The 27971-nt window shown below is 36.4% G+C and overlaps 1 protein-coding gene and 1 pseudogene across 2 annotated transcripts in view; both read right to left on the bottom strand.

Annotated features, from left to right (window-relative positions):
* LOC121826472 (cytochrome P450 3A4-like) overlaps positions 1–27971 on the bottom strand; it is a 157653-nt gene that overhangs the window by 119576 nt on the left and 10106 nt on the right. The gene's annotated exons all lie outside the window — the stretch shown is intronic.
* Positions 4459–27846, bottom strand: LOC121826232 (cytochrome P450 3A4-like; annotated as a pseudogene). Its single transcript, XR_013047850.1, has 11 exons — positions 27719–27846; positions 25272–25371; positions 17761–17874; positions 17385–17473; positions 16615–16763; positions 12716–12842; positions 11225–11291; positions 8649–8809; positions 6387–6613; positions 4520–4682; positions 4459–4470 (listed from the first exon to the last, which is right to left on the bottom strand). The product of XR_013047850.1 is annotated as a cytochrome P450 3A4-like (transcript).

Below are 27971 nucleotides of genomic sequence, written 5' to 3'. Positions count from 1 at the left end.
ACAGATTGACAGGGACAGATTACAGTTAGACCACCTTATGCTACAGACAGAGGCAAGGCATGGGAGTAAAACTGGAGAAATCAAGCATGGGATTTCTCTTGGTCAAATTAATCCAAATGGGAAGTACTAATACATTGTGGTGCATCTGAGGTTATCTTTAATACATTTAACTGGCAAAAAGACTGGGACTGTAAGTGAGCAGTTCCAGATTATTCCATTCATAATGTCACTGTGTAAGGGGCTTCTTAGTGGAAACTATCAATAATGCAAAACAGACAATAATAGTAATATAACATGAACTCTAGGTTATGGAGAGAAGTGATTTTTATTTTGCAAAAAGTGCTTGTAAAATACATTCTGTGATATACAGGGATTCCAGAGAAAGGAACACACATGTGTAAAGATTTATAGATGGAGCCTGTTTGCAAAGATTTTAATGTGTTTTACAATGAAGGCAGACGGCATTCCCCAGCACCCAGAAATAGGTGAGAGTTCTTCCTCCAGGTTGCACCACTACGACCACCACTCACTGGGCAAGGCAGCTGGGCCCTGCTCCTAAATCTGGCATAAGTCCACTGCTCTGGTGTAGAGCAGCTCTTATTTCTTTCTCATTAGCTTTTAGAAAATTCATCTTAACAGAGCATTATGTAATGTATTTCTAGGTTTTTTTAATTAAGAAAATGGTTTCATTCATTTTACACACCAATCAAAGATCTGCCTCTTCCCTCCCCGCACAGCCCAGTATTCCCCTCCTAACCCACTCCCACTATTCCGCACAAGTAGTCAATTCTTTCTTACCCAGCAGTAAATCCAATGAACTCCTATAATGACCATCATGTCAAGATAGAAATATACATATGGAATAGTGGCATGAATATTACAGGAGTAGCCAACCCCTTTCTGCTTGGATTTCACTCCATTCCAGGGGAGGAAATACATGCTCAGTACTGTATCTCTGGCCAAGAACCCAAGGCTCTGGAGTTTACAGGCACAAGAAGGAACCTATTATTCCCATAAATGGTCTTATATCCAACTGCCTTCTAAATTTGCAACTTTTATCAATAGATTAATGTAGCCCTCAGATCTAATCAAAGAAATTTCTTAGTGCAGTGGGTAGTGGTTAACACAGAAACTTACAATTCATCAAAGTGCAAAGAATAATTGTCAGTGGAATGCTCAGCCACCAATAGGAAAGTACAATTTCTATATTGGGAACAATATTGACAAAATTAATGACAAATATTTTATCAGAATTGAAATGAAACATTGTTCTATTTTTGGGGAAATGGGCAAATTTTGATATGAGAAAATATAAAGATTGCTAAACAATCATTTTCATTTCATAAAAATTGAGACAATGAGAAATAATTGAAGATTGTGTCATGAAATGTGGTAGATAAAACTCATATCCATCTAGGTTTCTTCAGGAATTAATTAAAATCCAGATATTTAAAATGCAATCTTTGAAGAATATAACAGAACTTGAGATAAAATCAACATTCAGATATGACTCCATTTCTTGATATAATGTTCAGGATAATAGGATTTTCTAGAGTATGAATCATTTTCTTACCTAATTTCAAGGAAACCTATAATAATTGAATAAAGAGCCTGGTAAGTTAAATGAATCATCAATTTCACAGAAGGCTGACAGACCCAATATATTAAGAACAATAGTAGCTTTTTCATTTGTTGTCACAGGGCTGTGACTATAACATTCAGAAGTAAAAGGGAGAAGGAATACATGATTACAGCATGCTTAGCTACATAGCATGTTTTGTACCATCTTGAACAATATGAAATGCTTTCCAGAAATAAATAAATCTACATTTATATATAAAACTTTTAACACTATGGTATTTTGAAAGAAAATGGTCCCCCCAAATGGTGATACTATTAGGAGGTGTGGTCTTTTGGAGTTGGTGTGGTCTTGTAGAAAGTATGCCACTATGGAGTTAGACCTTGTGTTCTCATATGCTCAACATACACCCAGTGTCTCAGGCCAGTTCCTGTTTGTTGCCTTTAAATCAAGATAAAGAATTCCATTGCACCATGTCTGCTTGCAGGCCACTGTGCTCCCTGTCTTGATGATGATGGACTAAACCACAGAAAAGGTAAGTTGTCACCTAACTAAAAATGTTTTCCTTTATAGGAATTACCATGGTCATGGTGTCTCTTCATAACAAAGAAACCCCAACTAAGACAAACACCAAATGTCTTCTATTGCTTCTATGGAATATGAAAACATAGAATGTTCAATCTATTGATACTTCAACAAATATATTAAGCACTGAATCTGTAAAAGGTCTGAGATAAAATTGTGATGTCTTCCTTATTGTTCTAAAGTTTAACTGAAAATTAAAAGTTTGAACTTTGTAAAGCACATTTGTGGACAGATACCATTTTAAAAGGTTATATTAAGTTAATTTTCATTTAGTAAAACTGGAAAGAAAACCACATGTAGGTTTGGTACATTGTAAATACTATTGTCATACTCTGACTTTGGAACAATGCATTTACTTTCCAATCTGATAGATGTGGGTTCATGATAGACGGAGTGACTTTGGGTACCACTACGGCATTAATCCAGAAAGAATAGGGCAGGTATACATATATACTTACAAAGATGTGAAAGTATGCACAAGACATATGACATGTGCAAACTCAAGCTAAATGGTGTGTGTCTGTGTGGAAAGAATTATAGTCCCACCCATGACTGAAGAGCTTTGATGTTTGATAGTTGCTGTGAAAGGTAGTCTGATTTCTTTATTAAGGCTGTTACATCTATTAAATCAACCAGATTCCAGGCCAGGTCACACACATAAGAGCAGTCATCTAACAGAAACTGGACTTGATTGACTTAAAAATTTGAGAGAAAAATGGAGAGAGATCACATTGAATGTGAGGTGAGATGGGAATGGATGTGGGATAAATTGTGGTGATGGGGTGAATGTAATCAAAATGTATGGTATGAATTCACCAAGAATTAATAACAATGTATAAAAGTATTCATAAAGAAATTCATCTATTAAATTTTTTGACTTTTTAATATTTAGAATAGTTTAATATGTTTAATGTATTTATTGAAAGATTTAATATACAAAGGTCCTCCAAGGCACCATTTTAATTTTTGGGAAGAATAAAATTAAATGATTTAGAAAGTAGGGGATGTTTTAATGAATAAAGAGAAAATAACAGCAGGAAGTACATGTGGGTAGTTCATGGGTTTGAGGGTTGGGGGGCAGTGGCAGTCTGAAGATACCATATCTAGAAGACAGGAGTAAAGTGCACTGAGAAAATCTAGTGAAGGTTCTTGGCTTGGAGGGAACTTGATTGATATGAACTTGAAGGATAAAATAAAATAATGAAAAAAGAATGGAAGAAACACATCCATTTATAAGAATATAAGTGGAGGCCTGCTGGTCTAGAACTGAGTTCCTAAAGTGTTCAGACACATATGAAAAATGACCAAACAAAGGAGTCCTTCATATCCATGAATAATGATTTAATGCAGTGATTTTTGTCTGTGGCCATAAATGGCAACCACTGTGGAATGTTTAAAGACTCTCTGATGAGTAAAGGATTTTAGACATTGTGAGATGGCACAGGGATCCTAAGATGATGACCATGACACCTTTTGGAGATAAAGCATGTACATATACATAGTTAAACTGAAACAAACTTTACAAATATGTTCCATGATTTTAGGAGCCAGAGGGGTTGAAGCTACCAAGTTTCACAGAATCAACTACACAGAGCACATAGGAGCTCTGAAACTGAAGCAGCAATCATGGAGTCTGCATGGGTCTGTGCAGGGCCTATTACATACATGCTGTGGTTGTTTAGCTTGGAGTAGGACTCCTAATAGTGGGAGTAGGAATGTCTCTGACTCTTTTGCCTGCTCACAGGACCCTTTTCCTCCTACTGCGTTGTCTCACCCAGCCTAGATATGAGCTTTTATGCCTAGTCTCATGTTGTCTTGTTATGCCATGTTTGGTTGATACCCCTGGGAGGTCTGCTTTTTTCTGCTGGGAAATGGAAGAGCAGTGGATATGGGAGGTGGAAATGGGGCACTGGGAGGATGGGAGGAAGGATAGAGGAGGCTGTGTCAGGATGTATTTTAGGAGAGAGGAGCAAATAATAAGCATAAAATATTTTCCATCTATGTTACATACAAGCATGAAAGTGCTTTTAAAAGACTATTATTTTAAAAATATATATCCTTGAACAAGATATATACTCAATTCAATGATAATATATATAATCATAAAAAGAATATCTTCACTGAATCTACATGATCTTAACATTTACACTTAGACACAGGCTAACTTTTCCAAAACTCAAGGGCTCAAGGGCTCAATCATGGCTTTATATAGATCTTTTGACAGAGAAAACATTAATTAAAAATCAATCAATATATTCCATGTCTATGTTATATATATACATATATCCACAAGTTTATGAAAATGCCTATGAATAAAAAATAAAAACATGTCAAATAGTATATGTTCTGCCTCACCTCTGTTTCTTCACAAGGACTCAGGGAAAAGTTCTGCAGGATTTTGATAATAGCAAGCTTCATGTTAATGAGAGCAAACCTCATGCCAATGCAGTTTCTAGGACCATATCCAAAAGGCAGGTATGTATAAGGATTGATTCTATCTTTATTCTCCTTGCTGAACCTGTTGTCACAATTGAACAAGAATACAAATAATGAAACATGAAGTGCACAAGACTGAAACATTTACAGTTTTCACCTACAGTCCTCAGCCAGAATCATAAAGGGCACTTCAGTGGGTTCACTATTGCAATAGGGTGAGTTAATTCATTATGAGATTTGGGAGTTAAAGTTCTTTCTACAACTTTACATTAAAGGAGCTCCTGAAGTAAATATGATGATGTGTGGTTAATGCTCATTAAAATTAAATGTGTCTTTAAAGTTTAAAATATTGAGAGTGTCATGTGTTCCCAGTGTGTGAACATCACAAAGTAAAAGTGATGGACAAGTTAAAAATTGCCCTGACACTTGAGTTATGCATTTGCTCATTGGGGAAGGAGGAGATGTATGAGATGTATGTTACAAATGAAATGTTTGATTCCATTCTCTTTTCAACATCCTCTTGTTTCTTCCTGTCCTTTTTTCATTCTAATCATCCTAATATATTTCAGATTCTTCCTGCTCTTCCTCTCCAGCCTTGCATGTCCCTCATTAAGCACTTTTCATAAAAACTTTGACTGTCTCTCCCTCCTCCAAGAGTTATCAACTGAAGTGTTTTGCAAGGACACATGCTGCTTCTCTACTCTGTTATCACTGAATTTTGTCTCCATCTCCTCCATTATGGGAAAAAAAAACTACTAAAAGTACAGACCTATGTCCAATTAAAATTTGATTTCTCAAATAATTATTTAAATAAAAATGCTGATTCTGGAAATGTTCTAGAAGACTAATAACCATCTATTCTCTGAGAGTTATTAAGTATTAGGTAAGTTTGAGAAATAATTTTAAGCTATTTTATAGAACAGCATTAGAGTCCAGTGAAAATTGTACTGGTACATATGTGCAAGGTGAACTTGATAGAATCCTGTTGAGAAAGATTACACACACACACACACACACACACACACACACACACACACACACACACACACACACACACACAAGCATGTGTCATAAGATACCATTTATTGGTTATAGAAAGTAATCAGCAATTATAAAAATAGGAGAAAACTGATGTTTCTCTAATTTCTAAATACTTACATATGCTTTGAAGTTTGTCCATGATGTCATAACATTAATGAAATTTTCATTAATGTTTTGTGGTAGTTTGAATGAAAATGGCCCCATAGGCTAATAGGGAATGGCACTTTGGGGAGGTGTGGCCTTTTGTGATAAGTTGTCACTGGTGGTGGGATTTGAGGTCTCAGTATCTCAAGCCAAGCCTAGTGTCTCAATCTTCTCTCCGTGCTGCCTGCTGATCTGGATGTAGATCTCTCAGCTACTTTTCCAGCCACATGTCTGTCTGCATGCTGCCATGCTTCCCTCCATGACGATAATGGACTAAACCTCTGAGCTGTAAGCCATCCCAAAAGAAATGTTTTCCTTCATAAGAGTTGCCGTGGTGAAAGTATCTCTTCACAACATTAAAAACCATGACTAAGACAGGTCTAAGTCTCTAAAACACAATTACAAAATATAGGACTGTCATTTTTTTGGTCAATAAAATGTCTGTAGTTTTTACAATCATTATCAAATTGTACTACATATATTCTAAGATCAAATATACATTCAATAATATAAATTTATGTATCTGATTTCAATAAAGACATCTTAACATAAATAAAGAAGTCTGGTTCTGTGTATGTTCCCCTTCTCAGTGTCTTCATACCTTTCAGGAAAGAACTCCTCAGGATCTGACCAGTATCTTGGATCTCAGTGAAGAACATAGATAGGTATGACCACCTGTGTCCCTTTGGGAATGAACACATCATTGATTTCAGCATCTTTTTTACTGAGCCTGATAATCCTGTTGGCAGCTGGATATAATCTCATAGTTTCATTCACCACCATGTCCAGGTATTCCATCTCTACCAGGGCTTCATAAGTGGCAGGTGCCTAGGAAAAATAAAAAAAAAAGACTTTGCTGGTTTGAGATTTAAAACTAACTTTCATATCAATCTATACAGTACTATTAAGTTTTTAGAAATTTCATATTCAACCCAGATTAATGAGTGGATTTACCATTGATAAGTGCTATTGAACACAGTCCTATGTGTTGACATACTAAAGGTCCACTGAAATGCATGGTGAAGTGAATATGGAAGAACATTCACATAAGCTTACATTTAGGCCCCAAATCTTCAGCTTTCCTTTGTACTGTTTTCCTTTTCATTAATAATGAATGGCATATCATGTCAATCTCATTTAACATAAATTAGCTGTTGAGGGTGTCAAAACTTAATACAAGGAGGCCAAAAGTCCTACCCGAAAATATATAATATGGGGAACATTAAATTCCTTTTTAAAATTCCATATCAATCCTTTCAGAGACAACTCACAGTTTTAAATCCTATGACTAAATGTAATAACACTATAGATGTTCAATTTGAAGATCAATGTCATATTCAACAGGAATAGTATATAAAATTACAGTGACTAACTTCAGTAGGACCTTTTCCCTTTGAAACTCATTGTGGTAAAATAGCCTAAAAACTGATACTAATTGAGCAAACAATTTCTATTGTAGTGAGAGGCCCATTCAGCTCCATGCTCAGTTTCTAAAAGAATCTTTCCCTTGTTACTTCATATGTCGTTCTTATAAATCTTTGACTTTCATCATCCCACATGCTAGAGTCACCTGGGAAAGAGGTCTAAATTGAAAGATTAGGGATTGCTAGATTAGATTGTTTTGTGAATATATCTAGGAAAGTTGTTTTCCTTACTATTTATTGATGTAGTATGTTCCAGCAATTTGTAGGTAGTATTGTTTCCTGACTGTATAACCATGAGCTGCATGAGAACATCTAGATAATAATAGGTCAGTGAGGGGACAGAGAGCAGCCAGCATCCTCCATAGCCCCTACTGTGCTTCTTTGACAATAAGTACCTTGGTCAGAAGAAGTGCTGTATAGAGTGACAGGCAGTCCTGCCTACAAGTTCTTGTCTTTAGTTCCTGCATTGACTCTTCTCTGTGGCAATCTGTCATGTGAAAATGTAAGCTAAAGTAAATGCTTTCCTCCCCATTTTGTTTTGGATCATGACATTTGTCACAGTGACAGAATGAAATAAGAAGAGGGGTGTGTATGAGGTCTGAAGATGCTTTGTATGTACCTCATTGACAACCCAGCCAGTCCCAGATTTCTGGTACCTCACACTGCATTGCATCCAGTTTTGGGCATACATAAGAAAATAGCATATGTGATGAATTGCTATCACATTGTGCAACACTAAAGCTAGTATAATGTAGAGGTGGACATTTTAAGTTGGAAGCTGCCATGATAAGCTTTGTTTGAGTTTAATTATGTGATTAGAGAGAGGAGCAATAAAAAAGATAACCGAATTAGCCTGCCTAACCAAGATATGCAAGGCCCCATTGACAGCAATCATGCCAAAGCATTTTTATTAATAATACAGGTGTTGGGTCCATTGTTTAAGTTCTAGGGGGATGCCTCAGTGGTTACGAGCACTTTTTTGCTCTTGCAGAGGACCCAGGTTCAGTTCCCAGTACCCACATGGTGAGCACATTTCCTGGAAATCTAGATTTAGAGAATTGGAGATCCTCTTCTGGCTTCCTCATATTTCAGATATGCACATGGTACAGAGATATACATGCAGGCACAACACCCATTTAAATTTAAAGAAGACACTTGACTGACACTTGCCTATCCTTAAAAATCTAAAGAGATTTTATGCATGTTTTTGGACTGTGTCATTGTAGTTAGAGATAGTGTTTATTACAGGGTCAGTACAGAATTACTGAGATTAGTTTTTCTCTACACATAATTTTTCCTTTGTCTTAGATTTTTCTGTGACTATTGCTCAAAGAAATAATTCTTACTGTATTTAGTATAATTTGAAAAGCAAGTGTGGAAGTAGTGTTTCTTGTTAAGGTTTGACATTTTCCCTGTGGCTCCCAGCACCATCCACTCACCTTATTGGGCAGGACTGCATCAATCTCTTGCTGCAGTTTCTTCTGAACATTGGGGTGAATCGCCAGTACATATGCAATAAATGTAAGAGTGGTGCTTGTTGTCTCATAGCCAGCAAAAATAAATGTGATTGATTGGGCCAGGATCTCCAGATCAGAAAGAGCTAAAATGAGATAAGACATTTTATGTGAATGATCAAAGCTGGTGCCTACACAGAGCCTTCACCTGCTTTGATCTACCATCTTTGGTGCAGGAGGATACACTGTACTTTATCTACAATGGAGTACTGCAGCAGATACGCAAGGGCAATGGTGGCACAATGCATGTGGGAGTAACCAACTAATAACTGATTTGACCTAGGATCTACTCTATGAAAAGGAACCAAGACTTGGTGCTGCTTAGATGATCTACAACCTAAGACTAGATATCCCAGGGACCAAGGGCAAAACCAAATAATACTGATATAAAAAAAAAAGAAATGTAGAGATCAAATGACTCCTAGTGGTATTCTGCTATACTTGTAGAGAAGTGCCTTGCTCAGCCGTCACCAGAGAAGCTTCCTGCTGCAGCATAAGGGAACAAATGTTCAGAGCCACAACCAGATGTTAGGCAAAGAGTGAGAGCCCTTGGAACATTCAATCCTAAATGGGTTGTCTCCACCAAATTCTTCTCCTCAGAGCCCAGGGAATCCCACAGAAGAGTTGTCAAGAAGAATGTAATAGCCCATGGACTTGAGAATACCCACAATACCAAGAATACAGGGTTCACCAAATTAACATGATGAAATATCATATGAACTCACAGAGACTGAGGAAGCATGCATAAGGCCTGCATAGGTCTCTAGAAGGTCCTCTGTGTATATATTATGGCTTCTGGTTCACTGTATTTATAGATCTCTGAGTGTTCAAATGAGTGGGGTCTCTGATTCTTGTATCTTCCCTTGGACTTTTTTCTTCTGTTAATTTGTCTACTCTAATTTTGATACATTAGTTTTTTATGTTAATGCATTTTATTTTGTTCATTAAAAAATGAATGAATAAATAAAAACCTGTCTGCTGGGATAAAGGTTAACAACTGAACTGTCCTTTATATGTGTTGGGAGAGGAGCATCAGTTTTTTCCAAGTGGTGTGGCACAGGGAATATCAACCACTCCAGAACAGGCCTCATGTTCAGGACTAGTTGCCCATCATATTAATGAACTCCACCGTGTGTGTGTGTGTGTGTGTGTGTGTGTGTGTGTGTGTGTGTGTGTGTCTACGTGTACTTTTATTTGGTTTCAATTTGGTGTTTGTTTTTTTTTGGGGGGGGTATTGTTTTATTTTATTTCCTTGGTTTTGGGTAATTTTTCCTTTTGTATTACACTTTTTTATCTTTGTATTGGGCTTTTGTTTGTGTTTGGGACTTGAAATTCACTGGGTGGAGTATTCAGGAGGCCTTTGGGGAAGAGAAGAATATGATCAAAATATATTTAAATTCAAAAATTGTTTAATAAAAAAATTGGATATTGACTTCAAATGTGGTATTAACAATGGAATTCATTAATTAAAATTTTCATTCCATACATTGTAGTACCAATGTATGAAAAGAAGCTTTACTGTGAAATATGTGAAATACTCACAGTGAGTAAAAGAATGCAGAAGAAATATATTATAAACACTGTGATTTTTCTTCTTTAATGTACTATGTTAATGTGAAAGGAAAAAGAAATCTCCACAGTCCCTTAAGCTTGTGAACATATTTCCAATGAATAAATCACAGTGAAAGTTGCTATTTGGACACTGTGCCTCCTAATTGGGTGCTCTGGAAGCAGATTTGTAAGTAGAGGTTGATTCAGTGGCCCTACCTGAGGCTGAGAATCAGCATTTGATCGATGTAGGTATCCCTCTTGAAGTGTAAAATCAATGCTCATTACAGAACTTCAGAGTTTAAAATTTTGAATCAGTATATAATTATTTCATTTCCTTCTTTCTCTCTTTCTTCCTACCCCTCCCATGCCACCTCTCCACTCACTCTCAAATTTAGGACCTCTTCTTTAATCATTTTTATTTCATATACTGATAAACAAGCATAAATACAACCTGCCGAGTCTATTCACTTTTGTCTACTTGTACTTGTTTCTGGGTTGACCATTTAGTACTGGATAAACAACCAGGGACTCATCCCTTTGGAAGACTAATTATCTCTCCCTCAGTTATTCTGAACTACCATCTAAGGATGGGTTCTCATGACATTTTCTCCATCTGTGTTGGAAGGTCAGCTGTTGTTGTTGCAATTCAAGTCTTAGTTAGGCAGCCATGTTCATGATATTTCGTGGGTGTAACTTCCCTATCTTAGATGGAAGTTTCAATAACCTTGACATTTTCTGTATGTATATACTCCATGATTTTAGAATGTTCCTTAGGCTGCTTCATATAACACAGCCTGACTATGTCTTTTTGTAATTGAGCAGAAAGCTTTCTCTGCTTGAATGACCCCTTTACATTTCAAGAAGAGCCCTGCTTGAATGACCCCTTTACATTTCAAGAAGAGCCCTTCCCCCTGTTCATTCCCTTTAGACACTAAATTATCCTTAGTTACGTTTATAGGACTCCATGTCTTTGGAATTCTGGGAGTTCATCATCAGCTGAAGAAAATCCATTCGATGCTGAAAGGAAACAGAAATTTCAAAAGCAGAAAATGGTTTGGCTGGTCAAAAATAAGTATGAATCAAAGAAGTTAAACTCTCATGAGGAAATGCTTTACATAAGAAGTCAGCTAATGTTGCCTGAATCACTAGTAACACAAAACACTGACCCATAGATTTGCGGGAACAGAAAGTTTATCATGAGCCCCGGTGGTGATGACACACACCTTTAATCCCATCACTTGGGAAGCAGTTGGATCTTTGAGTTTGAGTACAGCCTGATCTATAAAATGAGTTCCAGGAAAGTCGGGGCTACTCAGAGAAAACCTGTCATGAAAAATTTGAAAAAAAATAAGTCTAACAACATGTCTCATGGCTTTCTCTCATTGTAAGCATCTGTAGCTGCTGAGGATAGACTTGTGGATGGATAGTTGTGAGTTTCTTCTCCTTTCTTAGGCACTTGTTTAGAAATAAGTCCTACACATCAATATAACATTCCCTTGACATAATGTTTATGAATATTTCATATTCATCAACTGCTGTTTCTGGAAGTCATTGCTAGGTTTTGTGTGATTGTCAGTAGACCTGAGGGTTTCTATTGCTGTGAAGAGACACCGAGACTATTGCAACTCTTATGAAGGGAAACATTTAACTCTGGTGGATTGCTTAAAGTTCAGAGATTGAGTCCATTATTGTCATGTCAGAAACAAAGCAGCATATAGGCAACTTGGTACTAGAGTGGTAGCTGAGAGTTCTTACATCTTGACAGGCACCTTGAAGTGGTCTGAGACACTGGGCATGGCTTGAGCATATATGAAACCGCAAAGCCTGCCTCCACTGTGACACACTTCCTCCAACAAGGCAAATCTATTCCAAAAAAAGCCACAACTCCTAATATTGACACTCCCTTTGTGAGGCATTTTCTCTCAAACAACCACACTTAACAAATGCTCTGAACCTCAGAATACTAGGAAGTAAGCCATGGCACCTCCTCAGACATAATACTGACTCCCTGACAGCCTTCTATTAGCATTTTTTTCTGCCAACATTCTTTTTTTTTTTTTTTTTTTGGTTTTTCGAGACAGGGTTTCTCTGTGTAGCTTTGCGCCTTTCCTGGAACTCACTTGGTAGCCCAGGCTGGCCTCGAACTCACAGAGATCCGCCTGGCTCTGCCTCCCGAGTGCTGGGATTAAAGGCGTGCGCCACCACCGCCCGGCTTGTGCCAACATTCTTATCCTTAGTCCAGAATATAACATCTATTAAGAAAAACTGTATTATGTAAGTGAAAATCTCAATGCTCATAGATACTGCTAAAGTTCTAGGCATGATACAACTCAAATTGAAAAGACCAAATCCATTAAGTATCCAAAGAGGGCTTTCTACAAGCAATGTTTATCTTTTGACATCATTGACTTATAATTACAATAAATTGTGTCATATTTTACCTCTTGGGTATTTTCAAGCCGATCTTTTTTGGTCTTTTCTATGAATTTTTTAAAAATGATGTAGCATCACTTGGACAGAGGCAGATGTTTAGTTTGTTATATATTCTGGAAAGGAATGGAAAGAGTACTGTAGAGAAAGAAAAATAACATGATGAAAATGCAAATTGAAGCTTCTGACAGTTATTTTATTCACTGAAAAAAATTTTAATAATTTAAGTAAATATCAAAACAACATTAATAACTGTGGTAGAAATGAATATATTATAAAATATAGAAAGTATATCACACCAAAAAATAGTTGAATTCTAAATAAAAACATTTCACTCCAGAAAGATTCAGTGTGGAATTTTATTATGATATATTTAACAGATAATACTTACCAGTTTTACATAGGCATTGCCAAAACTTAGAAAACTAGGGGAAAGTGTAGAATTGAATCTGGAAGCTTCTACTGCCCCATTATTAAAATCAAAATAAAACTTGGGAAGGAAACCTGTGTAGAAATGTGACTTAAGGCTACCAAAGGGATTTTACAAGCAAAACTCTTACCAACTGAAGGCAGAAACATGAAAAGAATTCTGTTGTATGCTACCCACTGAGCTACAACACAGAATAAAACCAAATCATACAAGCAAGCAGAGATGGAGTATTTTGAGGAAATTCAGGGGAAAGACAGCATCCTTTCCTACTTAATGTTCTCAGAAAATTGGGAACAGCAATGATTTCCCTAACTTTATGAGAATTGTCAATGGAAACTAAGGGCTAAAATAGGAATTGAGGGAATAAGTCTTCTCCATCATGCTTGGAAAAAGGCAATAATAGGTTGTTCATGCTATCATTACTTCTACCCAGTGACTAGAACCAAAAAACAGGTGCATATATGTCATTCATGGTAGAACATTAATACACAAAACATGTATGAAAATAAATCGTAAACATGTGCTCTGGAGGCTGAGTCAGAGAAACACAAGTTTGAAAGCCGACTTGATTAGGAGACAGAATGTGTTTAAAAATTAAGAAAAATTGCAGTGTTGGTCATGAAAGCCATAGCCTTATATATACTAGCCAGGTATCATCCCAAGCCCCTGGCTTGAGGAAGCATCTTGATTGAATGCTGGGTAGGGCAAGAATTAAAATTTTCCACCCTGTATTGATCTACAGCAGGGATTAAAAATATTCCTCAACACTCTTGACAAAGTCATGTCCCTTTTCTTTGGTGTTCTCATAAATAATGCAAAAAACAAGGCCAATGATTAGCAAGAAAACATTATTTACAAAATTGGCAAGATATAAATAATCATGGTCCAACATCTGCACACTGGTCCTTCTGCCCATATCACAATCATGGGGAATGGTCCAGGAAGAACTTGATGCTGAAACTCAATATGAAGTTGGGGAGGACAATACAGAGGGTCTCCCAGTAATGAGATAACTGGACATCTAGTTGTATTATTCAATAGCTAAACTCCATTGTCATTTTCCCCTACATCTATTCCTTATTTATAGAATACCCAAGGATAATGTAGGAAGGTATCCCTGTTTCTAAATTTTCAAATCTTTTGTAATTTCATATTTTTGGAAATGTTTTCATACATTCTTTCTTCCATCTTAGTAACAAAGACTTTCTTGGTTTAAAGGAACTCCGTGACTCAGTTTCTTGAAAGATTGGCCTGCTCTACATGATATGACTGCACAATCTATCCTCTCTTTTTTCTAATTTATCTTTAACCCAAACTCCAAAATCTTCCTGCATCCCACATTTTTTTTACTCTACTATGATATTTTTGCTGCTCCACCCTGTCCCACTTAGCAACATTCTATTAATAACGAGTACTACTGTAACTTATTTTTTCCCCTTTATTCATACATATACCCACAATAGCTAACATGTCAGAGTAGAGAAAATGGAGTCTACTTTCCCCACTAAAATAGTTGGCACTAAAAGGATGACTAATGACTGTTTTTAAATCAACTGCTACTCTATTTTCATAGAGAGCTTGCTAACTGTTGATAATTATTGTTGCAAACACTGATCAACTACCAGAGAATCACTGGGAAAAGAGCTTGGAACCCTGAATATAAGCCTAATGGAAGAAAACAACACCTCAAACCTAGTACAGCCCAGGATTTCCTGAAAACTGAAAAAACTCCAACTGTAGGGAGAAAGGTGACAAAAATTTTAAAAAAAATAACAAAACGTAACCATTGATGTAACCACAGATGGGAATTTCTTAGTTGTAAAGCATAAGTAACATGAAAAACTACATCAATTATCCCTCAATCACAGAGTAACCACCCATAAAGGTAAGGTACACAACACAGGATAAGAAATCAAAGTGACTCTAGGACCTAGGCACTGGCACACAACCAGTCCCCTGTAATCCCTACACATTGCTGCTCCAGTGCTAGACATCAGGGAAGACTACTATTGGCAGGATCTCCCACCAAAACCCCCATCTGACCCTGCAATCTATAAGACACATGCCCTACCTCAAAAATATCCATCCCCCTGTGACCCCATTGGCTTCCTGAGACACAAAATCTGCCAGCTCTCATTGGACCAAGAAGTGAGTGACTCTTCTCCCACCCAGAGCCCTGCCTCCAGAACCTAGGCCCCAGGACACAAGCAGTCCCTGGGAACCCCCTACTCATTGTTGCCCAGGTGCTGCCCAGGTGCTGCCCAGCAGGGAAGACTCTTGAGGACAGGTTACCCCACTAAACTTCCCATTGAGCCCTGCAATCTACAAGTCTCATGCCCTACTCCAAACCTACCCACACCCCTGCAACCCCAGTGGCTTCCTGAGACACAGAATCCACCAGCTCTCATTGGACTGTTCAGAATTACATCTGCACAATAAAGTCTAATTGCATTACATAATGTAAAGATCAGTTTGACTGAAGGAAAATAAAAACATAGTCAATAGGCTAGAGAAAAAAACGATGCTGAGAAACCTGTTAAGAATAGAGGGTAAAAACAATGCCACACAGTAGAAAATCAGTATCATGCCAGGAATCCATGCGTGACTTTCAATAAGAAGTCTGACTATTAACAGCCTATATTCCTTTATCTAAGGACACATCCTTTAATCTCAGCACTCAACAGCTAGAGGCAGGCAGATCACTGTAAGATTCAGACAAGTCTTATCTATACAGCCAGTTCTAGACCAGCTAGGAATACATGGAACTCGTCTTTTAATAAATAAGTAGGTAAATAATACAGAGACTAGCATATTTGCTTATCAATCATGTTTTTTCCTGACCCAAGAATTGTTACCAACCACCAAATATCAACACAGGAAACAAGCGTGCATCGTTATTCTAATATCAAACTAAAGGTAGTCACAAGGATGTAGAAGATTGCTTTATACCCTTTAAAAAATCTATCCATCCACAAGATTCTGCAACTCTAAATGTGTATGCATCGATATGTGCACTCACTTTCATAAAAATGCTAATAGATATGTCACAGAATGAATTCTGCATGTAATAGTGAGTGACCTCTATACCCACTCTTAAAATAAATATATTATCCATAATAAAATAAAGAGAAACATTGGAAGTGAATAACATTAATTTAACTTTGATTCAAGTTTCATTCCAGAGATGGAGGAATGATTCAATATATGTAAATGTATAAATATAAATCATGACATCAATGGCTCAAAGACAGAAATCACATAATCATCTCATACCTATCAAAATGTACAAAAGTATGTGGCAATGATGGATAACACCATGTCCTATGAAAATTCAAAGGGGAATAAAATAATTAGATCATAGAAGAGTGAATGCAAGATGGGGAAGATAATAATTGTGTATGGATATGCTATAGGGAACCTCTTTACATTGTATGGTAATTAAACTAAGATCTTAATGTAGTTGAAAAATAGACTATATACCTGTAGAGAAAGCCAATGGATTGAAAAAGTCAAATAGAAAAAACTTTCTGGCGTTTTTCTCAAAGGGATGCTGGGGGTTGTTGAGGGAATCCACCTTCACTCCAAATAAGGCACCAGTGATCACATCCATGCTGTAGGCCCCAAAGACTCTGAGGAGAGAAGCAGGTGAGTTAATGTGTTACTCACACAACAATCTCTGAGCTATATGACCATTGGTCTGCAGTATAATCAACAAAGCCTGAGTTTACTATTGTAGTGTCTTCAGAAATCAACACGATTTTACTACCCACACCATTTTCAGAACCTTTCCCCCCTTCTGTTGGATGAAAAAGGTAGAAGAAATTTGTCTCTTGCTGATATTTTTCTAAGACACTTAGCATATCCTGAAGATTTAGATTGTTGAAAATTACAGCTATAATACGCTTGTCAAACTAATGACCTCTTATGTGGCACATATATTGTCCTCACACATTTCTTAATCCCCACATCTGCACCATTTCTAAATTTTCTTCTTTCATTCTAAACTACATAACTTGTCTTCTAAAATACACAAGATGACAATAGGTAACCTAATTTTGTCTCAGGTACCCAAGGAAGAGACTCTCACAGGGAGAGGTTTTGGGAGGCATTCCTTACTGAGTGGTTCACAGCAGGATAACTTCATGACTCTCCCGTACTCTTGCTCTGGAATAATTTATCTATTTATCAGGCAAAGGGAGGTTCACAGATGGAGTACAGAGTCCCCAACAAATGCATGCATCACTACTCACTTGTTCATGGTAACACTCTTGCCCTTCTCTACTTCCCGATTCATGTTTTTCACCAGGGCGTCTCCATATTCTTGGATGATGTGGAACATCTAAGAACAAAACACAACACAATCTCATGGTAAATGGCAACATCTGAGTCCCCAAATAACACGTCTTTTGAATTTATAAAAAGATCATCATATTTTTAAAATTACTACACAAGACAAAATAACAACAAAACAAAACAAAAACCCAACACAACAGTGAAACAAAACAAAGACCAATCTTAGTAATGTAATGCTCAAAGGAACATCTCTTTAAAGAGTGTGATATTATTTCTACCACCCCTCTAATAAAATCTACTCCATTTACAATAAAAAATTATTCACAAACTTACCTCCTTCAGTTTTCCACTGCTAAAGACTGGTGTCATCAATGATCGGATTCTTTTCCATTCTTCATTCTCAGAAGTTGTTATACCTTTTTTCATAAATCCAAGTGGACCAAAAAACTACAATACCAAGAAAAATTTTGCCCTGGATTAGATTGGATATCTTAACAGTTACAAAACCTGCATAAAGTAGACAACACTCTTTAACAGTTACTAACCCTCTTCTAGGTGGCAGGTTTCATGCTAGTCCCTCAACAGCAGTTCCTCAAACTAGGGCTGAAGCAATGGCTCCGTGGTCTACACCACTTGATCCTCTTGCAAGGACTCTGGTTAAATTCTTAGGAGCTACATTAGGTGGTTCACAACTGTCAGTAACTCCAGTTCTGTGTGTCTGATGCCGTCTTCTACTCTCTGTGAGTACTTGCACACATGTGGTACAAATACATTCATTCAGGCACACATATGTGATAAATAATATATGTAAAATGCTTCAAAGTTAAAGTACGGATACATATACCACCTGTGTGGGATAAAGTTGTTATAGTACAATCTTCCTTTCAATGTGAATCCCTCTGTAGAAAAAAAAAATGCTTTTTTTGTGAAAAGACATGTAGAAAACTAAAAGTATTCTCCAAGTCAGTACAGAAAAAGTTGATTTCTTAGTTAGATTTCTATTGATGTGATAAAGACCATGGAAAAAAGCAACTTCTGATGTAGAAGGTTTATTAATATTACAACTCTCAGGCCATAGTCTGTCACTGAGAGAAGTCAAGGAAGGAACTCAAGGCAGGACCCTGAAGGCAGGAACTGAAGTAGAAGCTTTGGAGGAATACCCGTACTGTCTTTATCACCATGGTTTCTTCAGCCTGCTTTCAAATACAACCCAGGACTACCTGCCCAGTGGTGGCATCAACCACAGTGAGTTGAACACAGTCACTAACGAAGAAAATGCCCCACAGCCTTTCTACAAGTAAGCTGTTGGAGGCATTTCTCAACTGAGGTTTCTCTTCCTAACTATGCCTAGATTTGTTTCATGTTGGCAAAATGCAACCAGAACAATAGGTTACATATAGGAGGTCTATATTAGCAAATTTTCCTTAGACCAGTTTTGCACATACAAGTATCTTCAGGTTGAGACATTTTGAAGAGATGTGACATGAAACATTAATTATTAAATAGTCATAAATACCAAAGAAATGGGTACTATTAGGCAAAGCATTAACTAAATATCATGTAAATATCTCTCCTTGATTGTTTATTTTGAAATATAAGTAAAGGAGCACTACAATTCTCTTTCCTCCTTGGAAATTTTCTTCCACCATATGCTCCTGTATTTGATTCTAACTTGGAATATTTCAATAGTTCTTGATGATATAAATACATGTCAATAATGAGAGGGAAACCTCATACATATGATAAAAACTACATCAAACAAAACCTTCATCCAGTACCTCCCTTTGTAAGGAAACACTGATTTTCCCATTAAGAAAAGATTTTAAAAGAATAGTTCTCAGCTTTTACTACATCCTAACCCAGTGTCTAGCTATTGCAATGAGAGGCAAAAGATAAACTAAAAGGCACTCAGATTTCATTGGAAGTGGAAATATTTACATATAGATATGTTATTAACTACATGAAACAAATAAAGACTATACACAAAAAATTAAGGAAATTGAAAGTGACAGAATACCTATAATCACTCACACCCAAGGCCTAAGAAACATTGTGGAAGACATGGTTTAAAGAATCCTAGAGCCAGAGGAGTTCCATGAAGGTCTTGAGTCTGGGCGTGACATGGGTATGACTCCATGGACTCACAGTTGCTTTGGTTATCCCTACTAGACCTCTAGAACATCAATCCAGTTTTACAAATCCAGCACAGACAAGAAAGAAGCTCGTGATGTTACTCACTATCTGTGGAGCTAATAATATTTGCAAGGTCATTTTTCCACGTATATCTGGATCACATCTGCACTAAAAATGTGCAGTGTCTGCAGAGCCCAGTAGAGGACATCAGATCCAATGGGACTGGACTTAGTGTTGAGTTTCAGGTACCACGTGGCTACTGGGAATTGAACCCTGGTCTTCTGTAATAGCGGTTAGGTTTCTTGAGGCCTGAGCCATCTCTCTATAGGCAGTATTGTAAAACTGATAGAAGCATGTTATAGGCCAAAATGCAGAAACAACTGTTGTTGCTACAAAATGGAATGTGATGCTAACCTTATTGCCCTCTAGATTCTTATGTTTATATCCTCAGATTACTGCTGTCAGTGTTTGTCTTAGAAGTTTCATTTTACCATGGCCACAGATTAATATAGCAATTTATAACTAGACAATGTAAAAAAAAGTGACTTCACAATGATCACTCCTAAATGTGACATCTAAATCACCCACTCAAAGGTTCAGGGAAGATTGAAAAGGGGAGAGGAGCAGAAGAAATATAAGGTCTGGCCTGCAGAAGAGGCTCACTAGTTAAGAACATATACTCTTCTTGACAAGGACCTGAGTTCAGTTTCCAGAAACCCTGTCAGGTAGGGCAATTGCCTGTGCATCTAGAACCAGGGAATCCAACACCCTGTTATGGTTTCATGGGTACTTTACTCATATTCAAAAACATATACACATATTTAAATAAACATATATAAAGTTTCTTATACATTCAAGAACAACAGGAAGGGTAGAGACATATAGAAAGTTCCCTTGTGTTTGAAATATCATTGCAGTTCCAGAATTGTGATTATTGGCCCAAGTTCATTCACAAGATAACACCCATCAACATTCGACCATGGAGAAGGGAAGGGTTCATGAGGTTCTGTCTCTCCCTTAGGATTTATAGGTAAGTAGTGGCAACCAGAGAAGGGAGAACCATTTAGAGTGATAGGGTCTCTATGTTTCTGCAAATATTTTTCCAATGTATGTTCTCTTGTAATCAACACTTAACATATTCACTAGAGTCACCCATTTTTTAAAGACATTAGAGCAGAAGGAAAATAATTTAGAAAAGGAAGAGGAATAGTAAGAATTGGAAAGAGACAAGATTAGGTAATAGGAGGTGAATATAAGCAAAAAATATATATATATATGATTATATATATATGTATATATGTGTGTATTATATGTCCATATGTTATCATGTATTGCATTTATTGCAATAATATCATATGTTATAATACACACATATATGAAATAATGAAGATATAAAATAAGAATTACTATCATTACTCATGTGCATATATGCACACACTGATGCACATGCACACACCTAATTTTAAAATTAAAAAGAATTAGCATAAAAACAAACAAACAAACAAATAAATGGTTAAAATATTCAGCACAGTGATGCTGTGTGTTTAAGTTCAGCACAGAGGATGGAGAGGCATTTAGATGTCTGGGAGGTCAACATCATCCTGGAACACATATTGAGTTCCAATATTGCAGAGAAGATACTTTTGAGACAGTGTTTGAAAACAAATCAGCATGCCTTCATTATACAAGATCTAGAGAGAGTAGGAATGAAAGAAATATACATCAAATAAAATATATAATAAACATCAAAATAATAAATGCTCTGTATTACAAACCCACAGCCAACATTATCCTCAATGGAGAAATACTCAAGCAATACCATTAAAATAAATTAAAATCAAGAATGAGACGGAGCTGTGCACTATACCCACTCTTTTTCAATATAATCCTTAAAGCACTAGCTAGAGCAAAACAATAAGAGATGGAAATTATACAAAAAGAGAAAGTCAAATTATTCTTATTTACAGAATATATATACACATAAATTTATATGTATATAAATATACATTCTACTAGAAAGCATGTTGAAACAAAGAACAATTTCAATAAAGAGGCAGTATACAAAATCAACTTACAAAAATCAGTAGCCTATATGTACACTAGCAGATTGAGAAGATCATGGTTGCATTTCCACTTACAATACCTTCAAAGAATGTAACAGACCTTTCAATGAACATATTCAAGGAGGAGAAAGAAATCTACACTTAAAGTCTTAAATCTCAGAAGAAAGAGATTGAGACACTACAAGACAGAAAGACATCCTTTGATTCTGTATTAGTAGAAATGGCATTGTGAAAATGATGATTCTACCAAAAGCAACTTAGACTCAGAGCAACACTAAAAAAATCACAACAACATTCTTCGCAGAACTAGAAAAAAATTCCTAAAATCCACATGGAATCAAAAAAGATCCTGGACAGCCAGAACAATCCTTAATAATAAGAACAATGCAGAAATAATTATCATTCCAGATTTCAAAATATGTTCTACATCAGTATTAATGAACAATGTATCTTACTGGTGCAAAAACAGATATATAGATCAATGGAGGGAAAAAAGACTCAAACATGAGTACACATGTCTATAGCCACTTGATATTTGACAAAGATCCAAAAATACACACTGGAGAATAGACACCATCTTCAACAAATGTGCTGTGAAAATAGGATGTCCACATGTAAAAGAATGAGTTAGACCCATATCAATCATCTTACTGAAAACTAACTACAGATAGATCAAAGACATTAGTGTACAATCTGAAATGCTAGATCTTCCAGAAGAAAACTGAAGCAGGACCCTGAAGAATATGGGTGTAGGAAAGGATTACATGAATAGGACTCCATTTGTCTGGAAATTAAGGTCAACAACTGACAAATATTTCCTCATAAAATTAAAAAGCTTTGTACAGCAGAGAAGGCAGTCACTTGAGTGAAGGCAAACTATACAGTGTGAATCTTTGCCAGCTACACATCTGATAATGGTTTAATATCAGAATCTATAAGTTACCCCCCCCAAAAAAAACCCCAAAGACTTAAGAATATAAATGACTCAATTTAAAAATGAGATATGAGAGACAGGCATAGTGTCTCATACCTTTAATAAGAGTACTCCAGAGGTAAAGGGATGCGGATCTCTTTGATTTGAAGAATAGCCTGGTCTACATAGTGAGTTCTAGGAAAACCAGGGCTATCCAGAGAGACTCTTTCTCAAAGAAGGTAGGTAATAGAGTTGAAAAAATTGTCAAAAGAAGACAAAAAAGTCTAAAAAATATATGATTGTTCATTACCCATAGAAATTGGGTAAAATAAAATTAGAACAACTTTGAGATTTCATATTACCAATATCAGAATTGCTAAAATCAAGACAACCAACAACAACAAATGCTAGTGAGCACGTAGGAAAACAGAATCATAATCTACTGTGTGATTGCAAACTGGTGCGATCTGAAAATCATTGTGATTAATATTTTAGTAAACCAAACATACATCTAACATATAACCCAGATTTACCACTTCTTGGCAATCATTCAAAAAAGACGACATCCTACTCCACAGACGATGCTCTGTTCACAATTATTAGGAAATGAAAACAACCTAAATATCCTTCAACTAACAGATAGTGAATAGATATTAAAAAGGCAGTATATGTATATAATGATATAACATTTAGCTGTAAAGAGAATTGAAACCATGCAGTAAACAAGTGAAACCAGAAAAGATTAAATTGAGTGAGATAACTCAGACCCACAAAGACAAATATCCCATGTTATTTCATACCTTTGGTTCCCAGCCCTCAAATCTCCATATGTGTGAATACAACAGAGAGATCACAGAAAGGAGGAAACTAAAATGGGGCTGTGACAATGGGAAACACTAAGAGGAAAACAGGAGGACACAGGTAATATGAAAGAGAAATGGGGAAAATGGAAGGGACTTTTACCTGGAGAAGGAAGAAGGAGAGAAATACAGAAGGAGAGGAAGAGGGAATGATGAATAACACTATGGATGGTTGAATGACGTAGGGATTCAATATTTTATATTATCTAAAGGGAGCTGGGGTGGGAATGGGGGGAGGATCCAGAGTAAGCATAAAATATTTGTATTTTAACAAAAAAAATTAAAAGTACCATTCTAAGCTGTTTACACAAGGAGGTATATAAATGTGCATAAATTATCTTAGATCTGTCATCAGACCAAACTGAGTTTGAATGCAAGCACTGACACTTACTAATAAAGCTTAAACACACTGCCACATAAAATAAATAATGAACTACCTAGGAAAAACTGAAGGAGAAAGGAAAACACCAACTTGAGCCTTATTTATGATTACCAAGCTTCCTTAGGGACTATGGGGTGACAAGAGTATAAGGAGACAGTAACAACCAGTCTCTGCCCTGAGACAGCAGAGCTGCTAAAATGAACTAGTGACTTCTGCTTTATGACCCTGCTTGTCCATTCCTCTGATGACCAATGTCACATCTGCTCTTCCCCCTTGAGAAGTGACCACCATGAATACCCACTTAGACAGCATGTTTGTGTCTCTTCAACAATGGTTGTGAACCAATAAGAGAAGTTTTTTGTTTATCTCTGAGTGCTGACAATTTCTCATAATGAAAGGTTAACAACCCCCACCTTAACAAAACAACATGAAGACACATAGCATGCCTTTTACATTGTTTCAAAATTTGGTGAATATGTAAGAATTTCATAATAAAATGTTCGTTTTGTGGTGCTGGGGATTGAACTCTGGATCAGGTTAATGTGGTGGTATTCTAATTGTACTGAAATGTGATTTTGATTGTATGTTAATAAATAAAGTTGCCTGGGGGTCAGAGCTATTAGAGCCATAGACAGAGTGTGGCGGTGGTGGCACACGCCTTTAATCCCATAGATCTCTGTGTGTTCAGGGATACAGCCAGCATTGGAGACATATGCCTTTAAGACCTAGGGGGCTGTACATACAGACAGTGACGAGGCAGTCACGTGTTTGGGTTTACAACCAATGAGAAGGCAGAACAATAATACTATAAAAAAGACGTACAGACAGGATATAGCTCTCTTTCGGGAAGCTGGGACAGCAGAAGGAAGGATGAGATTTTAGCTCTGAGTTCTGACCTCTTGGCTTTCTCTTTTACATTGTTTCTGTGTTTCTTATTTAATAAGACAGTTGGTTACATCTACAGGTTAATCTACCACTGGGCAACATCTCCAGCCTCTCATAACAATGTTTTATTTGTTTTTGCTTTACAAGATAGGATTCCTCTGTATAGCCCTGGCTGTCCTGGAGCTTGATTTGTAGACCAGGTTGAGATCAAACTCACAAAGATCCATTCACATGCTGTGATTAAAGGTGTGCAGCAACACAGCCTGGCTGATTTTTTGAAAGATGCAGGTGTTCCTATACCGGGAGTGGAACTTAGGCCCCCTGAGTGAAAACCAGGAATCCTAACGGCTAGACTATGTGAGATCATGAAAAAATTTTCAATGAAGACTTACATTTTATTTTTTTTATATTTGAAATTATAATGTAATTGTAACATTTCTCCCTTCCATACACTTCCATATATACCTTCCTTCTTTTTTTCATATCCATGCCTTGTTGTAGCAATAATTGTTGTTGAATACATGTATACATATTTATATACATATATATTCGTATCTATAACATGTTTGGTGTGTATAATCCTCACAATTTTAAAAAGGAATACCTACATGTCGATTTGTGAAGACAGAATAAAATTCTTTCACTAGCACATTCTTGATCATATCTGGGTCTGTGATGACTAGCACAGGGAGCAGCCCATCATATAGCCTGTATTGGAAAAACAAAGATGATTACATTTTGATCCTGATGTTACCTCTGGTTCTATAATACTTGCTTCTGTGAACTGAAACTTGGCCTTGTGTAAGATTAAAAAATGTTTATTCACTCTACTGCCCCAAGGGTAAATTATTAACAATTGACAAGGAGTAATGTTTCAAGGAACTTTTCTTTAAAGCCATAAGAATGCAGCACAGCATGCCTATGGCAATGGGTCAATGGCCATGGCAGCTCAGCAGACCTTGTGATTAGTACTGTGGTTTCTGATTATGGATGAGAAGAGATGAAGCAGAAACTCTTCCCACTTGTTTGTGGCACACAACATAGTGATGTCACTTCTTTCCAAGCTCTAGACAAATCCTAAATTGCCTCAATCATCACAAAAAATAATTAATGAAACAAGCCTAGAAGTCAACAGCCTGGTGTAACACATCCAACACCTTTTCTTCAAAGTGAGTAGTATGTGTTGAGAGGAAATAACCATATACATTTTTATTAAATAGTCAATGCCTTGTATAAAATGTAACAAAAAGTAAAAAGTAAAAGAAAATTTAAAAAAGTGTGGAATTGCAGAACTCTAAAACGAGTAGTCAGGAGGCAGATAAGGAAGACAGTGATTTCTAGCCTAATGTGGACTCTTAGACACTTCCAGTCCAATGTTGGATATATTGAGACATGATCTCAACAAATAAACAATGGGGGAAGTCCTGGGATGCCTCAAACCAATAGAAAGAAGTACAGGCAGGTAAGGATTACTGAGAATGAGAGAAATGGTCTTCCCCAGGGAAGAGCACACAAACTGGTTTACCTGATTCCACATGGTCAGTTCTGAAAACATGTACAAGTAACCCTATACATACTGAATAGGTCATAGTTATGAATAGAAATGCACTTATATATACATATACTCATGTAACAACAATTAATGAAAACCAGAGAATGTATTTGAAGGAGGAAAGTGAAAGGAGAAAGGATGCAATTATATTATAACCTCAAACAAAAAGGAAGTAATAAAAATTAAAAAAAACATAATTTATACACACATTAAATTAAACAAAAATAACAACTGTAAATATGCCTATATTTCCCTTGGCCTGTCTCTGAAAAGTCAATACTTACAAGAAATATTTTTGATGAAATTATTTTTGCTTTTAATTAAGTGCAAATCTGTATGGGCAAGAGACACTCTCCTGAATTTATGAGCACATATGACATGCATCTGAATTAACACAATCTTAAAATTTTTTAAAGTCTCAAGGAAGATTAAATGAAGGCAGGAACCCTTCTAAGACATTGGGTTAAAGTAAGTCTAGGTGTCTCTGGAACATCAAAGGATGCAGACAATTTATGTCTGGAATGTCCTCATCTTAATTCAGACTGTGGGCAACAACATACTTGTGGAACCCTTTGGCAGGACAGGCTTTCAGACACCTTAAAACAGGCAAATGTGACCCAATTAACTCTGGACTGAAAAAGTTCTCCAATGCAGTTTGGTGTCACATCATAACAAATCTACATGTTGGACATTTGCAGAATACTCACCCCCACATATTTCCATACTTTTTATAACATTCTATATCGTATTTTGATATTCCCTGGGGAAAGAAAAGAAAATGAAAAGTCATTATTTTTCTACCTGTATTGCCCACTAAACTGTAAACAAATGATTCAAATCACAGAACATCAGGCTCATTATTTAATTTTCTGACCAAGCAATTAATGGAAGTCCTTCCAAGTTCTCTGAGAGAAAAAAGAAAATACAGAAGACACTTTACCTAGGGAATTTAAAGATATTCATGGTTTCTTTTTTGGATATTGTACATTCCAGAAACGTTCCTTCTCTATTAAAAGTAGCAACTGTCTTTATCTTTTGGTTTTGTTTTGACTCTGAAATCTTGGAACACTGTCTTTTCCCCTCCTTAGATACCTGAGGCCAACAATAGTCAGTGATACAGCCATGAATTTACAAAATCTATTTTCTTCTCAATGCTTTCACTCACTTGATGACTTCTCCAGGATTTCAGTATAGTCAGGAAATTGAAGACAACATTGATGTACATACCATATTAGATTTATATATTTGCCGTTTATAATATTAAAAGAAAAGGAACAAGGAAGTAAAGGCAAATGATTTTGCCTTCTAGTGTCCCTGTTCAAAAGGGAAAGATGAGGATATGCTGCCTCACATAAAGAAAACATAAAGATGAATGCTTCATTTGAATTTTACCTCCGAACTCTGGAAAAATCCATATAATCATTAAGTGGCAATTGTAATTTTGGAGTATAGGATCCTAAGTAACTCAACCTGGACTCAAACTCTCTGTGTATCTAGACTGACCTTGAAATTCTGATCCTCCTGAGTGCAGGGTTACTGATGTGTGCATCCGTGTCCAGTTTATATGGTGCTGGGATCAAGTCTTGGGTTTTATCTATTCCAAGCAAGTATTCTACAGAAGGGAATTCCATATTCAGCTACTGTGAATGTCAATTATATGAAACTATGTCTCCAGGCAGGTGACAGAGCCCAATGTTTAGAGTTCTTTGCCTAGTATTTAAAGCAGAATGAACCAAAGACTTCCTGAGACCCTAAT

Source organism: Peromyscus maniculatus, chromosome 23 (assembly GCF_049852395.1).
Source record: "Peromyscus maniculatus bairdii isolate BWxNUB_F1_BW_parent chromosome 23, HU_Pman_BW_mat_3.1, whole genome shotgun sequence".
Classification (NCBI taxonomy): domain Eukaryota; kingdom Metazoa; phylum Chordata; class Mammalia; order Rodentia; family Cricetidae; genus Peromyscus; species Peromyscus maniculatus.
The sequence above is the reverse complement of the archived record's forward strand: the minus strand, read 5'-3'. Positions and strand labels throughout refer to the sequence as shown.